This window comes from Nannobrachium achirus (genome assembly GCF_963921795.1).
Source record: "Nannobrachium achirus genome assembly, chromosome: 16".
NCBI classification, from domain to species: domain Eukaryota; kingdom Metazoa; phylum Chordata; class Actinopteri; order Myctophiformes; family Myctophidae; genus Nannobrachium; species Nannobrachium achirus.
Window position 1 is genome coordinate 21,148,274 of NC_137823.1, and position 16,023 is coordinate 21,164,296.

Genomic DNA, 16,023 nt, shown 5'->3' on the forward strand with positions numbered 1-16,023 from the left:
GCTATTTACTATTTTTAGGATATCTTCAATAACACAGTCTACAACCTCTTTGAGAAACGGCGTGGGTATTGCATCCAGCGAGCAAGAAGACGATGTCATTTGCGATATGGTTTTACGAAGTTCCTCTTCATCAATTGCACAAAATGATACTAGGCTCCCCCTAGATTTATCGACACTTTTACACATGGCACCATTAACCGCATTTGCATTTGTGACAGTATTATTCAGAATACCAGCTTGAATGTTCTCAATTTTGTTGTCAAAGAAGGATGCAAACTCATTACACTTTGCTTTAGAGGCAGGGAGTGACTGCTTGTAGGACTGGGGAGGGTTTAAAAGGCGTTCAATGGTAGAGAATAAGACCCTAGCATTGTTCTTATTGTCATTAATAATTCCGGAAAAATAGGCCTGCCTAGCCAGACGCATGGCTTTATTGTAGGCGGCTGTTGAAGACTTAAAAATCTGTAGGTGGATAGTTAGTTTATTTTTTCTCCAAGCTCGCTCTGCTCTGCGGCATTGTTTTTTGAGTGAACGTATATGATCGTTTATCCAGGGTGTCGCTTTGGAGTTAAGTTTCTTTTTAGTTTTCATAGGAGCTACTATATCCAGAGCTGACTCTAATTTAAGATTAAAACGTTGAACCATATCATTTACTGAGGGAATATCAGGAAGAGGGGGTGAACATGCAAAATGGCAAGCAAACTCTTCTGCTGAAGAAGATCCGAAAAATCTCCTTTTTATAGTATATTCTCTATTATTTCTTTCTAAATCAGAGACAGTCATATTAAAACACAGTAAATAGTGATCTGATAGATCAGGCTTAGCGATGATTCTGTCCATAGAAATATTTAGCCCTTTAGAGATCACGAGATCAAGAGTGTGGCCTTGATTGTGGGTAGGCCCGGTAACATGCTGAACAAAATCAAGAGAATGCAATAATTGTACAAAACTCATAGCCGTAAGATCTGTAACAATGTCCACATGTAGATTTGTATCGCCAGCAATAAGGGTTCTCTCATAGTCCGTGGAACAGATAGATAGAAGTTCTGATATTTCTGTAAGAAATAAGGCTTTGCTACATTTTGGTGGGCGATATATCGTAATCATTAGAACAGAGGATTGACTCTCAAATAAGTTAGCTTGATATTCAAAGGATGAAAAACTTCCAAAATACAGGGGCTTGAATTTAAAAATATCAGAGAAAATGTATGCCAAGCCTCCGCCTCTTTTTCCTTTGCGCACTGATTGAATAAAATGATAGTTTGGTGGACAGGCGAATGCAAGTGCAACAGCTCCATCTGTGCCCAGCCATGTCTCCGTTAAAAAAATGATATCTAATTTTTCTTCACAGATTATATCATTTACAGAGGATGGCTTGTTTAAAAGTGACCTGATGTTAAAAAGTGCCAGGTTTATTTTATGACATTTTACTGTACTATAGCCCCTACAGGGAATGCACGTTAAATTAGCTAAATTAGCAGAGCCACTGCTTGTCCTGGACACTCTATTTGAAATTACAGTAGAAATGTTGTGAGCCTGCTTAATAAAAGCGCCTAGAGGAGCCTCGGGTCCAGATACGTTAGTTGCTGGGTATAAAAATATCGGACCCAGCTGACATCAACGGCTGAACGTATTGTCCTGCTGGGAGGCACGGGTCTTCTGTCGTTGTGGTCGTTGAGGGATGGGTGGGGGCGAAAGCACCCAGGCCACAGATTTCTGGGGCACGGCGGGGTCAATTTCAGGCGTTTTCAAGGATGGTGGTTGTGGAGCCGGGCGTTTGGCCTGTGGTGGTTGTGGCGCCGGGCCTTTGACCGGGCGCCTGGCCGGGGTCATTTTTATCGCAGTGTTAATGAGTTCATTCATTCCATTCGTGAATTCTAGAAGAGGCATTGGAGATAGGGAGAAAGAGGAGGATTGGGGTGATGGGGCATTGGTTGACTCATGGTTCGGGCCAGCCATGGCTGAGTCCATGGTTGTCGACTCTCCATTGTCTGTTACCAGTTCACTCTGTTCGGTTGTGCCAGCCCCCTCCTCTTCCTCTGTCAACTCTCCGTTGTCAGTTGCCAGTTCACTTTGCTCACGGTTCGGGCCAGCCACGGCTGAAGCAGAGAATCCACAAAACTCTTCTTCATTACTCTCCTCTTCAAACATTTCCCTGAGTAACCCCATCTCTGCATTCACTTTGGCAGAGATGGCGTCCATAATCAGTTCCTCGTCAGGGAGGGCAGGGACAACCGTAACTGTTGTTTTTAAATCTCCTCTGTTCGCCAAGGCCGTTCCCCCCTCGGCCGAGGGGGGCAATTCAGTAACCATAACACCGTCTCTTGTTATGGATTCTTCGTGGGTAGCAGATAAGAGTTGTTCATCACAATCTGTTGTTTTGGATTGTTGTGTTCCGGCCAAGGTCAGAGCATGGAAAACATTCTGCATAAACAGCTTCACACCTTGCCTATTTAGTTGCCGTGCAGCGAAGAGGTGTCTTCTGTCGAAGAAAAAACTGAAGTTGTCAATAAAATGCACATTTTTGTCAGTGCATGCAGCTAAAAGCCATTTGCTCAGAGAGAACAATCTGCTGAAATTCTCGTCTGTGCCTTTCATAGGCGGGAGGGGGCCGCTGATCCATAGCTCTATGTCACTGTTCAGGGAGCTCAATGTGTTGAATAGAGCCCTGAAATTCTCCTTTAAGATTTCTGACTGTTTTTCTTCTGTGTCACATGTGCCAGTATGTAGGATCAGGGTTTTCACCGTTTGGTGTTTGTTGACAAGATCCAGAATTCTGTCATTCATGTCAGAGACTGTGTCTTTGGGAAAACAAATAACTTTTGCCTTCCTTCTGCTTTTGACACCTTTTAAAGCAGCATCGCCCACAATCAAAATGTCAGGATCAGTCACTGAGGTGGTTCTTACCCTGCTGGGTGGGACGTTCTCTCTGTCAACAGGGGGACTTCGGGGGGCTTCTAGCAGCTGTTCTGTTAGCCAGCTTGGGGAGATGCTACCCCTGTCATCGGAGGGGCATCTTTGGTCCTCGGCCAGTGGCATGAATCTATTAGCCAGCTGCACACTTGGTGTTTGTGGAGATTGGACTGTCTTTTTAGCAGTGTTTTTCCCCTTGGCAGTAGTCCATTTATGAAGGGGGGTCGAAGCAGCGCTGTGTCGGGGTAATGCCGGCCAGTCATCTGTGATAGGAGTGCTTTGGGACGGCGTTCTGCCTGTCGTCCGTTCTTTCATCTTTGGCTTTTCACCAAGGGAATTCCAGGCGAGTGGTTTATCCAGTCTTCGGGTTTGTTTTAATTGGAATATTTCCGTTTCAAGCACTGCAATCCTCTGAAGCAGTTTCTGATAAACCCCTGTTGAAATGGTAGGGCCGGCCATCTTGATAGCTAGTTAGCTAGATGCCACGTATCCAGTCACCAAGTGAAAAAATAGTATATTGCAGTACAGCAAAAAAACAATCCCGGAGGTTTTATAAGTATCCAGGATCCATTTGTAGTTTCTCAAAGAAAAAAAGAAAAATAAAACATCAGTATCAGCAGAAGAATGTAAGCATAAGCGAGCGTAAGCGGGAGCAAGCAGCGACACGTCCACACTGTCTGGCAGGAAGCAAATTAGAGTTGCAAATTAAGAGTCACTGTTAGGTGCCGTCTCTACTCCTTGTCAACATTAGAGTATAGCAATAATGAACTATAATCACCCTGTCTAGCTGTGTGTGTGTGTGTGCGTGTGTGTGTGTGTGTGTGTGTGTGTGTGTGTGTGTGTGTGTGTGTGTGTGTGTGTGTGTGTGTGCGCGCGATATGGAGTCATAAGGCATGTATCTGTCATAGTCCCCCCCCCCCCCCCCCCAAAATAAATAAAAAAAAATAATAATATTTGAACTTGGTACCTCCAAAAATAATCATATTTAGTTTGACTCGGTTCCATAGCTGAAAATGGCAGAACTGTGGTTGAGAACCACTGTATTAGACCACTGTTTTCTCTGAGGCTTTGAAGCCACTGTAATCAAACATTAAAGTGATGCCATCCTACTAGATCCTAGCATGTAGCCTACTGTAGAACTCTAGTGGGAATCACGTATGCCTTCGCTGGAAAAGTATTGTTTTCCCCCCTGCAGTGTTGAGAAGCAGGGACTTAAATGTGTTTACAAAGAGCCCTTCACTGTCTCACCAAACGCTATAATTAGAACGATAACTATATTGTTGTATATTGTTTTTATTTGGCTGAAAAAATATCTATATATTGTCTTTGTTATATTACTGTAGTTGTGGTGTGCTCTGCCATCCACTGCTACAAAAATGAATAGCAAAATATGAAAAGAAGCAACCATAGAAACTAACCAGGATGCACCATGTTTATATTAATCACGTACCAGGAGGCCAAGGAAGGAAGTACCTCCTACATTTTATTTCACATTTGATATTTAATATAATCTTACAACGGAAGTCCATGGTGGTCAGATTGTGTGTCGGACACAGGTCTACTGTCTTCCACTCTCTGGTAGATGTCCACCACTCTCTCCTCTCTCTCTCTCCTCTCCTCCAACTCTACACTGTCCTCAGTGTCCCCCCTCCCTCCACTGTCTCCATCCCTCTTTCTCACCTTCTTTGTCAAGTCTGGCTTGGCATAAATATCTGTTGAGTAGACATCAATACAGACCCTCAGCAGATTAGTAGACAGTTATGACTGCACACTGCGGACCGGGCCTCCATGGAGTATGCCTGTGGATTGCTACTATATATAACTATACTGTATATTATCTTAACATTCTTATATTACCACTATGCTATTATTATATACTATCTTACACTATTATATTTACTATTATTGTTACTGCTAATACTTGTATTTGCTTGAATCTCTCTCTCTCTCTCTCTCTCTCTCTCTCTCTCTCTCTCTCTCTCTCTCTCTCTTTCTTTATCCTCAACACGGTCAAGGCCATCCTAGAGCCTGGGTCTGCCTGACGTTTCTTCCAGTTAAGGGTTTTCCGTTGCCACTGTCACAAAATTGCTCGCTCAGGGTGGGACTGTAGTGTCTTGAGACAACTTGTTGTGATTTGACACTTTAATCAAATGTAAAAAAAATGTCTTGAGTCCAGAGTCCAAATGTGAGTCCAGAGCACATAAAAGTAAAAAACACCATTTATTGAAAGGGATAAAAGAAAAGGTTACTCTATATGACTACAACCAAAGAGATTAAACAAACACGGTGACTTGACACATCAAGCACAGAACAGTGCGTCTCATAAACCAACATCTGATGTAGCTTAGTGATGTGACATGTACATTTAAAAAAAGAAAAGAAGACAAACCACATTTTTAACATAAAGGGAAGTGTGTTCACCCCACCACACACACACGCACGCACACGCACACGCACACAAATGCATTGCAGGAGCCAAAGCCATGCAGAGCCAACCATGATGCACACACGCACATTGAATGTGCATTTATAGGAACCAAACATGCCGCATAATGTGTTTAATAGAGGCGATATCAGCTCTTAAAGCATTTCCAAAATAGTATTTTTGTTGTATCAGCCAAAGGCATTACATTGTGATGGACAATTTTCATGGACAACTTTGCAACCAGTTTTGAAATTGCAGCAGTCCGCATTGACCCATAACCATTAGGTGCAATTTTGAGACAATATTGCAAATTGTTACAGGGGGTTGCAAGTGGTTGCAAGTTGCAAGTGTTTGCAATTTGCAACTGGTTGCGTTGCAAATCATTGGTGCGGACTGGGCGAGAGAGATGAGGCGAGAGCACCCATTTATCAGCTTAAATGTTCTGCTGTTCCAGTTTTGTCTCCTCATTTCTTTGTGTCACCACTTCCAATTTCACTTATTTAATCTACAGAGTTGCTCATTATTGAATAATGCTATTGTCAAGTAAGATTTTATACCTGACAATTACAATACAGTTAGTGACGTTATATACAGTTATTGATGTATGTATGATGTAGGCCTATATGGTCAATACATGCTGGGCCAATCAGTGCAAAACTATTACACACCTACCAGTAGGCCAAAGAAGAACCTGCATTTCACCCCCAACTTTTATATTTAACTTTAATTTTAAAATGGAAGTAGCTGGTGGTCAGATCGTGTGTGTGAGACACACGTTTGCTGTCTTATTGTTGTCTTGTTTCATTATTTAGTTGTTATTCGTATGGGGGATGTGTTGAGGGGATTGATGCATCATGTTGTTTTATTTTAATGTCTTTCCTTGTTTATGTTTGATTAATGGGAGAAACCCTCTCTCTTACTGGGGGGCTGAGCTGATCAGAGACACGGTTGGTGTGATTCAATTTAGATTCCTATGAGGAATTGACAGTGGTTCTAATTGACCGTTCATCACATTATTGTGAGTCAGGATGCCATGGCTGGCCCAGAAGGAACACAACCATACTGTATGTATCCACATGTCAACTGTCATGGATGTACGAGGCTCAGTACGCAACCCTGGGGGGCTCCAGTATTGATCATCATAAATAATAATATGTTTCTTTATGATTAATCTACAACAATAATACTTTTAATACCTTACCATTTCTTTTTTCTTTTCTTGTTTTTTCTTTTTATGCTTGTTTGGCAAACCACAGTTAATATGTTTTTTACATTGTCATTAGTTGTGTATACAATACTAATAATGGTACAGAATTCAATACAAGACACAAGTTTTAGAGAGTAGCTACCCTGTTGGTTATAACACCTGAGGCAGGATAATAACCTCATTCAAACAACATTCCAAAGTAAGTAAAATATACTGTATATACAAACATTGTTTCAGTCTCTGATAGTCCATTAGGCAATGACGGATGCCTCATACAATACAGATATAACCTACTAAACTATAATCAGATCATCTCTCCAATCTGTACCTGGGCAAGAATCAAACTAGTAAGAGATAACAATCTGAGACCAACACACAACAGTTTGTACTTCCTAAAAGTTTGAGTTTTTCCCTCAGATCCACCACTCATTTCTACTGTTTAAAAACCAAGCTGCAGTTTAATCAATGAGAGAAACATCACTTCTCACAGATCGAGGGCCAGGCTCCTGCATATGAACATAATACATTGTACCATCCTCCTGTCCTGTGCCAGTAGTATGTGCAGTTCCTGTCTTCATCGTTATAAGGATATCCGCTGGCCCAGTACCTGCAGTGCAGAATAAACATATTGTATTTTCAAACACATCCACTCAGTCACTCACAGTACAGTGACTTTGATAGAACTACTGTACAACAGAACAACTTGTAAAATGTCTCACTGTGTTATCACTGATGTTCCATCGACCCACGTCCAGTTGCCCTCGGTCCTTTTCAGACCAATCCATGATGCTCCGTCCCCGTGGGTTAGTCCTTTGATGAATTTCTGATCAATTGCACATGATTGAAGCATGATTAGCTGGGCCAGACAACACTCATTTACTCACTCACTCACTCACTCACTCACTCACTCACTCACTCACAGTTACAGACCAGCTACAATAATGTGTCGTCTGTCTGTCTCTATGTCTGTGACTCTATACCAAGTGTACACGATCACGCACACACACACACACACACACACACACACACACACACACACACACACACACACACACACACACACACACACACACACACACACACACACACACACACAAGAACTAACCTGTTCTTCTTGACTGTTAATGATCACCAGATCTGCTCCTGTCTTCAGACATTGCTCTCTACCTTCCTCCCACGTTTGCTTTTCAGTAGATCTGTAATAACAGCTGCATCCAAACTTCTTCCATCCACTGGGACACGATTTGTCTAAACATAAAACAGGATAATTACTGATGCATTTTCAATGCACTGACATGTTGAGTAGTTATAATGATAATAGTAGTCAAGGATGTAATGGGCTGGAGCCACTGGACGGTAATCATAACTGCAACGACAACAATTTAAACTAATTTGATAATCTTTCAAAAAGTGTTGTACTGTAACCTCTCTCACCTGCTGTCTGTCTCTTTAACTGGGTTACTTCACTTTGTAATTGATTTCTCTCCAGAGTCATGTTCTTTAGTCTGGTGTGGAAATGGTTTCTCTCCAGGGTCAAGTTGTTGTAGTTGGTTTGTAGGCGGTTGCTTTCCAAGGTCAGGTTGTCGTAGTTGGTTTGTAGCTGATCTCTGTCCATGGTCACATTATTGTAGTTGTCCTGTAACTGCTTATTGACTGCATTATCTGCAAATGAACAAAACACGACCATATCACAGTTGTTATACTTCTTCATTTTCTTTCTATTATGACTATTATTATTATTATTATTAATTCTTTTACCCCACGGTTTTGTAACCCATTTTTCACCCAGTGCTAATTGCCTAAGCTGTACTCCTGGGCACTGCTCTCCCTCTGCCAACCTGGGGAGAGCCCCCAAACTGAGCTCATGCTTCCTTCAATGCATGAGGAGTGAGTGATTTATTTTACTCTATATGATAGTTTTCTTTAAAATACAAAAATGTGCCTCCAATACAATAATTTAACATTTCCCATCTGGCAACACTGCACAAGTCTCATTTAATTGTTGTAAGTGCATGAATTTGACCTTTGGCCACATGATACTCACAGTGCACGGCCATGCCTATGATTATCACTAGCAGCAGAAAACACAGCAGCACAAGACACACTGCAGTCGCTCTGAGGATGCCTTTGTTGATGAGGATGCCTTTCTGGATGAGGATGTCTCCCTGGAGAACTGGAGGATATAGTAGTACAACAAAGTTCAACTTTAATGTGATCTGCTTCATTGTTTCATTTCACGTTGAATACAATGGCCTTCATCTTCAATTTATGCAGAAAAAAAGATTGTAGGTCTGATCTACAATGATGTAAAATGTTGCATTTATATAGCCCATATTCACCTAAAAACATTAAATTAAATTAAAATCATAAAACGAGAGGAGAAATAAAACACAAGGAGGAACAGGCATAATTCATATAGGCCATTCATAATGTCTCTTTTCGATTGCCATAAGTCCAACATAGTGCCGTGTCCTTTGTCACCATTGGTAACCAACCACTACTTTAAATAAACACGCTGCTGCTGTAGTGATGGTGTGAGAAGAGAGTTGCAAATAAAGGCTGCACGTTTACTGTTTACCGTGGTCTTGTGAGCCAGAGCCTTGGTCTCCGAGGCTGTCTGCTCTCTCACTGACGTACTCAACGCTCGCCTCCATCGTCCCATTCTCCTCCCGTCTCTCCTCCCTGACTCCTCTGTCATACCTCGCGCTCTTTGATCTGACTGGCTTGACGGGGATATGTGTAGACATCTTAAAGAATGACACGTACATGTTAACAATCTGATTGTAATATAAAGTACTACATTTCTAAATTACGTTTAAATGTTGTACTCACGTTGTCCAATGCGTTGTCCTAAATTGAGCTTCTTCAGCGTTGTTGCAGAATAGACTGAGCTGCAGTTTGTTGTAGCCTGGCTTTAATGCTGTCTGGAAAGCAACTAAGCAGCAATTTCTGTACACACTTGTGAAAACAGATGCATACATACAGTATGCAATGCATGTACACGCACGCACGCACGCACGCACGCACGCACGCACGCACGCACACACACACACACACACACACACAACCAATAGGCTCTTTACGGAGCAGACTGTAAGTGTGAATGCGAGGTGTTGGTTGATGTGACAAACATAATTATGTATTTCAGCTGTGGTAAATTCTGGATGGGGGGAAATAAATGGAAAGTTCTCTCCGCCTCCCTCAACAACTGCTGCAGATGTATACATAGCCAAGAAGAGGGTATTTCATTCTGTTGTGTTCATAATAGTCACTGTTGTATTGTAGATGAGGGTTTTTTAACTGGTGGCCCGTGGCAGTATTGCATTTGTGCTTTCTGACCATGTATTCAGTGAGGTAGTTTTCCTGTTTCTTAATTAAATGTGTGATATGAGGACAGTGGAATTAAAGACTAATCGTTACAATTATCTGTGGAGGTTCTTTATGCCTCGATTACAATAGTAGCCTACTTCAAGCTTAACTACTATCGGCTCATTAAAATCCAAAGACTCTGAAGATCGAGAGGCTCATGCATGAGAAACAGTCCCTTGTGAAGTTCTGCATGAGTTGTCAGGCAGAATTACACACAGAAAGCATGCAGCAGTAAAAAGCAATGATGTGTTTTACACGTTTTGCAATTATGTATGAGAGACTGATTTGTCTACACTGGCATGCCTGAAGTAAAGGGCAAGTTATATATCAGATAGCCAGCTCTACACTGTCTTCTATTATCTACACATATTAGGGAGCGTACGCTGTTACTACTTGTCATCTTTTCGACACCCGACTCTAACCCTCAACCTAACCTTAACCTCCGTGGAGTGAGTCGCTAACCCTCCGGTCGAAATGATGGGCGTTCGCAAAAGCGAGATTTTCCTCACATTTCTACAATGAAAACAGTTCTGTTTTATCCTGAGCCTGAGGACCCCCCTGGAAGATGAGAAATAAATAAGCAATCTATCCATGGAGGCCTCTGTGATGTGTTTATTCAATATGAAGAAGTCTTGGTTATGGTTTCCATAGCAATAGGTGTCATTGGTTCCCCCAGCATGTGTATGACGTATGCAGTACTTCTGTATAATACAATGTTTCAGTTTTTCTCAAGTTTGTTTACTACTGTTTAACTTCACAAAGGTAGAAAAGTTTCATTGTAAGAACAGAGAAGACATCGCTTTTCACTGTAAGGTAAAGTTATAGTGTGAACTATATACTGCTCAAAGAAATGAAGGGAAGACAATGTTCCCTTAATCTATTTGAATTTATTTGAGTATAGTATACTGTAGTACTGCTCAAAGAAATCTCCAAGAATTAAGGGAACATTTCGTTCCCTTCATTTCTTTGAGCAGTGGTATTTATGTTTTGTTCTGGTTCGGGTTACTAATTCCGGCAAACCTGTAGTCCGCCTGATGACTACAACATGGCGTAGGTTATTTCCACTCCCGACCGGATCAGAAACCCCAAAATGTTACTGATCCCAGGCTGATGAGGCATTAGCCTGGAAACCAGACGAATCTGCAGTGATATTAGTCTAGCCATGCCAAGCTGATGAGGCATCACCAAATGAATGGCTGGCTGTGAAATATTTGCAGATGCATTTTCAGATGCTGTATTCGTCATGCTCTTGGTGGGTAATAATGTTTCTTTCTGTGGTGCTCAAAGTTTTTAATGTTAAGGACCCCTAGAATTATATGTATTTGACCATTGACCCCATCACAAAATATGTTGTTCCAGGGACCCGCAGAAGCAAGTTTAGTTAAAAATGTTCTCCTTAAAAGAATATACATTCAATATATTGAATAATATTAACAAAAATGTTTTAAGTTTTTGCAGAAATAGCAGATATACAAGTTCATAGTGAGGCACTCGGTGCCACGCTATGAGCTTATATATCGGCTATTCTACTATATTCCTCCCTTACTCCACCATCGTACCACCTCATTCTCTCTGACACGACTGACTGCTTGCCAGAAATATATTTAAATATGTGTAAGCATATGGCAATGTTCTGTGTTGTACGTGTTGTTCTAAAAAGGGCTTCACTGTTGCAGGCGCATAATTGGACACACTTGTGAACGTGCTTGTGTCATGTATGTACACACAAACACAGAGCAGAATATCCAGACTCTTTAAAGCGTGGTATTAATATTATTGGTAATTCATCTCTCATTCGTCTTGGTATTCTAATTCGACTGTACACAGTTTTATGCTACCACCTGAACCAACCCAGTTTTACACCCTTAACTTGGCATCTTAAAGAGGTGGTGCCATAGTTTTGTACTTTTTCTGTTTTGCACTTGTCTATGGAGTTAACATTACTCTAATAAACCACCGGGTGTGGCTATAATGTGCAAATGTGCTTTCCCTGTGTATTTTTGGTTTCTTCCTGAAAGCTGCAAGCCTCTGAGTCAAAAGGCCTGATCAAAAAACACTGATTTAATGACATCATAAAATCATCCCCTCTCCTTTTATCATACACCCAACACTGTGGGTGTGGCTACTTCAACTAGGTCACCACCCACCTGACAACCCTTAAGTTCTGTTCGGATTCACTTCACCTTGGTTCTGTTCGCAGGTCATTTTGACCCGGGGGATATTTGGTTTAAAAAACAATACTAATATAATTTTTTACTTAACAAATCATCATCATACATTGACTTTGTCTCAATTCCAAACAATTCTCACACACACACACACACACACACACACACACACACACACACACACACACACACACACACACACACACACTTCTCCTTTACTAGGCTGTGTGGTTTAACACCTTTTTGTTTGAGATGGAATTCTAAATATCAACCACAATGAGTAGCTGTGGTACTAACAAGCTAGAAGTGACCGCTCTTTTCATGTAGCTTCATGAGCTCTAAACATATGCAACACTAACAACTGTCCATCATTTAAAATATTTAAAAAAAGGAGGCAACATGTTTTAATCAAACGATTTGTGTGTGCATGCGTGCCAGCATGCATACGCGTGCATACACACATGTATGTATGTCACATACAGGTGTGGTGAGGACCCAAAAGCAGGACAGCCAGGAAGATAGTGATCAAAATCCCATGGTTGGGTGTTTTAATAAAACAGTAGGTGAAAGAACAGAAATCACAAATACAAACTAACTAACCCAGTGACACCAAATAACTTGGCAACTGGGGAGCAAGACTAATATAGAAATGAGGGCTGATTACAAATGAGATACAGCTGGGGAAGACAAGAACATAGAGCCATGAAAACTAAAACTAGAAATAGAAATACAAGACCTAGACGAGACAGGCAAAGTCTATGACTGTGGCAGTGTTTGTGTGTTGATTCATCTACAAATATACATCAGTCAATAGCATGCAATGTATGGGTTGTGCAGAGAGTTTCACTGGATGTTTTTTATATACACATATACACACCCATGTGGACATTCTGATCTATCTGGTCTATTAGGCAGAAATAGTTTCTACTTAAGCAATTTGTTGCGGTAAAAATAGTTTTTTTTATAAATATGTTATTAGTTGTCATTGTACACACACTAGAGATCTTCACAGGTCCAGTTTTAACTACCCGAACCCAAATGGACCCAGGGAAAATGGAGCCGGACCCAAATGGCCGCGCCTGTTATTAGAAATATGAGAACCGATACCCGAGCGGCACCAAGACATTTTGGAGCCGATCGGAACGGCCCCACCTGTTATTAGAAAGATTTGATCTGATACCCGGGCAGAGATGTCGGAACCGGAGCCAAGATCCGAAATGATCGAATGTCAACGTTATTATGAAAAGGTGTAAATATGATTTCTTTCTTACCGTTGCATGTTTTGCTGCTAACGTATTTCCCAGTCAATCAATGCGGAAAGGAACAATAAATCCACGTTTTCTTTAGATGTGTAATCTTTCTTCTTAGCCATTGTTAATGATAATCCACTGTTAATTTATGTCGCAGCAGAGCATATGGTTTTGTTTATCATTAAAAGCAGTGCCAACTTATTTCCTGACAAGTCACGTGACGCAGCAAGGCAGCCAATAGCACTGACCGGAGAAGAAAAAAGGGGGGTGCGGGCCGGGGGTGATTGACAGATGTAACAGCCAATCGCCGGGTCCATTCGGGTATCATGGAACCAACGTTCTAACGGCCAGAGAACCGGGGACCCGGGGCATAAGGTAGTGGCACCGACCCGGCACCGAGGTCACTGCTCGTGAATGGACCCGGTACCCGGCTCGGACCGGGTCGGATCCTGGGTAATTTCCGATCTCAGATCCACCCGAAGACCTAACACACACCCATATGCCGGTTGTCCCACACAAGCCGCCACAGTCTCGTAAATCATGTTTTGGGGTGAGTATTAGACACAACTGCCAATCAAAGTGACTCTACTGGCCAATCAGCACATCTTTTCCGGGACTTGGCAAAACACATAACAGCATATCTGTTTAGCAGACTATGGCAGCTTGTGTGGGACAACCAATGCATGGGATGTGTGTACAATGACAATTAACACATTAATAAATAATAATTAATTTAAAAAATAGCTTATGGGCTCAACTCTATGCAATGAGAGCTGCTGGGGTCTGCTGGAAAAACTGGACGGCAGGGGCATTTCTGCCTAATAGACCCCATGGACAGTCATTTGGGATCAATATCCCAGTAGGAAAATGAGCCTAGATGTTATTTAGCACAGAATTTAACTTCACAAAGCACAACATAAAGCTGTAGTTTCATCAGTGAAGTTAAGAGAAACATCACTTCTCACAGATCGAGGCATGGACAGGAATATATGAACATAAACCATTATACCATCCTACATTCCAGAAGTAATATGCACAGTTCCAGTCTTCATCATTAGCAGGATATCCATATGACCAGTACCTGCAGATTTAACCACATCCACTTAGTCACTCACTTACAGCTACATCAATACAAATGCAACGTAATGTAAAATGTCTCACTGTGTTGTCAATGGTGTTCCATCTACCCATGTCCAATTTTCTTCAGTCTTTGTCAGACCAATCCATGATGTTCCAATCCCATGGGTCATTACTTTGATGAATTCCTGAACATTTGTACAGTATATGATAGTTGAATACATTTTCTCCAATGCATTCAAGTTTTCAATGTAGGGCATAGCAGTGGCAGCCTTCATGAATCATGACCATAAAAAAGTACTGGGGTCGAGTACTTGTCCATCTCTGTTTATTAAATAAGGCTATACAGGTATAATTCAAATATCTTTTTGACACAGAATCAAATGTTTTATGGTCATGATTCACCAGGTATACTGGACGGCTTGGTTCCATGCCGATATATATCTATATCTATATCTATATATATCTATATATCTATATCTATATCTATATATATATATATATATATATATATATATATTGGACGGCTTGGTTCCATGCATATATACCGGTATATATATATATATATATATATATATATATATATATATATATATATATATATATATCAGAGATTGCGTTAGACCGGGAATTGCCGGATTTGACCGATTTTTTATGGCCAAGACCGAAAAATAAAATTCCTCCCGGACATCCTGACCGATTGAAAAACCAATGGTCATTTATCATTATCGCCGTCTGCTCCTCATGCGCAGGCTGCCTGCCTCTCTCTCTCTCTCTCTCTCTCTCTCTCTCTCGCTCTTTCTCTCTCTCTCTCTCTCTCTCTCTCTCGCTCGCTCGCCCGCGCGCTCCCCCGTTCTCTCTCTCTCTCTTTCTCTCTCTCGCTCGCTCATTTCAGTGTCAGTTTGCGATGCACGCACAGCATGTAAAGCCATGGGAATTAAGGAATGCACGCACGGTCAGCAATCAACCCATAAACAAACATTATACACTTGATTGAAGTTATGAGGAGAGGAGATGGAGTGGAGACAGTAGGAAGAACAAAGCCTTTTCAACTCTCCCAAAGTTGCATAACATGGACGCACTGTCACCACTCGACAGTGAGTATTGGATTAATTGCTGGCCAGATGAATATCAACCTTTTCATTATTCTGAAGTCAAGACATGGTATTGTATTGTTGGCATGAAACATGATGCAACAGAAAGACGTTGTTGTGAAAGCAGTGTGCGTGTGCCACATGCAGACAGCCTGCGCGAACAGCGCATATAGTCCATTATATTGGACTATATTAATTATATAGTCCAATATAATTAATTCCCTTATGCAAGATTGAAGCGTTTTTTTCTTTTTAGCCTATACTTTTTCATTCAATTCGTTTTCAGTCCCAACTATGCAGTAGGCCTAATACTTTAACTGTTGCTATTGGCTGTTTGTGCACCTGCTTGTAATGTATGCATTAAAATGATTATGTCCGGTATATTCTTCAGATGTCCGGTAAATTTTAATCATGCCGGTCACGGTGACCGGCAGTTAAAAATCCTAGCGCAATCACTGATATATATATATATGTATATATATATATAACCACAGAATTAAGCCCTATAACCACATAATTA